We start from the raw sequence: 2,011 nt of genomic DNA, 5'->3' as shown, positions 1-2,011 counted from the left end.
AAGTAGATTATCGACTTTTCGGAAGCAGATTTTCGAATTTTGGGGAAATATTACCTAACTTTGCGAAGCAGATTATCACAGAAAACGGAAATTTGTATCATAAATAATGGGGAAATATCTACTCCGAAAGTTGTTTATTTTCCCGAAAAGTAGATAGATTTTCTAATTTCGAAAGTAGATTATCGACTTTTCGGGGAAGTAGATTTTCGAATTTTGGGGAATACATCTAATTTTGCGAAGCAGATTATCATAGAAAACGGAAATTTGTATCATAAAAAATGGGAAATATCTACTTTCCGGGAAAGTTGGTTATTCATTTACGGAAAGTGAAAATCTATCTACTTTCGAAAGTTGGTTATCTACTTTCCCGAAAAGTAGATAGATTTTCACTTTTCGGGAAAGTAGATTATCGACTTTTTGGGGAAGTAGATTTTCGAATTTTGGGGAAATATTACCTAATTTTGCGAAGTAGATGATCATAGAAAACGGGAAATTGTATCATAAAAAATGGGAAATATCTACTTTCCGAAAGTTGGTTATCTACTTTCCGAAAGTAGATAGATTTTCTACGAAAGTAGATTATCGACTTTTGGGAAGTAGATTTTCGAATTTGGGGAAATATTACCTAATTTTGCTAAGTAGATTATCATAGAAAGGGGAAATTTGTATCATAAATAAGGAAAATATCTACTTTCCGGGAGTTGAAAAGTTTACTTCCCGAAAAGTAGATAGATTTTCTACTTTTCGAAAGTAGATTATCGACTTTTCGGGAAGTAGATTTTCAATCCTTTGGGGGAAATATTACCTAATTTTTGCGAAGTAGATTATCACAGAAAACGAAATTTGTATCATAAAATGGGAAATATCTACTTTCCGAAAGAAGATCTATTTTCCTCCCGGAAAAGTAGATAGATTTCACTTTTTCGGAAAGTAGATTATCGACTTTTCGGAAAGTAGATTTTCGAATTTTGGGGAAATATTACCTAATTTTGCGTCGATTATCATAGAAACGTGAAATTTGTATCATAAAAAATGTGGGAAATATCTACTTTCCGGAAAGTTGGTTATCAATTTTATGGAAAAGTAGAAAATCCACTTTTCGAAAGTTATAGTTGATTTTCCCGAAAAGTATAGATTTTCACTAGAAAGTAGATTATCGACTTTTCAGAAGTAGATTTTCGAATTTGGGGAAATATTACCTAATTTTGCGAAGTAGATTATCATAGAAAAACGAAATTTGTATCATAAAAATGAAATATCTACTTCCGGAAAGTTAATATTTACTTTACCGAAAAGTAGAAAATCTATCTACTTTTCGGGAAAGCAAATTATCGACTTTCGTGGAAGTAGGTTTTCGAATTTGGGGAAATATTACCTAATTTATGAAGTAGATTATCATAGAAACGGAAATTTGTATCACAAAAAAATGGGAAATATCTACTTTCCGAAAGTTGGTTATCTACTTTTCCAAAAGTAGATAGATTTTCACTTCGAAAGTAGATTATCGACTTTCGGGAAGTAGATTGAATTTTGAAATATTACCTAATTTTATGAAGTAGATTATCACAGAAACGGAAATTTGTATCATAAAATGAAATATTAATTTCGAAAGTTGGTTATCTACTTTCCCAAAAGTAGATAGATTTTTTCACTTTTCGGGAAAGTAGATTATCGACATTTCGGGGAAGTAGATTGAATTTTGGGGAAATATTACCTAATTTTTGCGAAGTAGATTATCAGTGGAAAAACGGGAAATTTGTATCATAAAAAATGGGAAATATCTACTTCGAAAGCGATATCTACTTTCCCGAAAAGTAGATAGATGTTCTACTTTTCGAAAGTAGATTATCGACTTTTGGGGGCAGTAGATTTTCGAATTTTGGGGAAAATATTAACTAATTTTGCGAAGTAGATTATCACAGAAAACGGGAAATTTGTATCATAAAAAATGGGGAAATATCTACTTTCCGAAAAGGTTATCTACTTTCCCGAAAAGTAGATTTTTCACTTT

Source organism: Homarus americanus, unplaced genomic scaffold, assembly GCF_018991925.1.
Source record: "Homarus americanus isolate GMGI-L3 unplaced genomic scaffold, GMGI_Hamer_2.0 scaffold45698, whole genome shotgun sequence".
In the NCBI taxonomy this organism is placed as follows: domain Eukaryota; kingdom Metazoa; phylum Arthropoda; class Malacostraca; order Decapoda; family Nephropidae; genus Homarus; species Homarus americanus.
Note: the sequence above shows the minus strand (reverse complement) of the source record.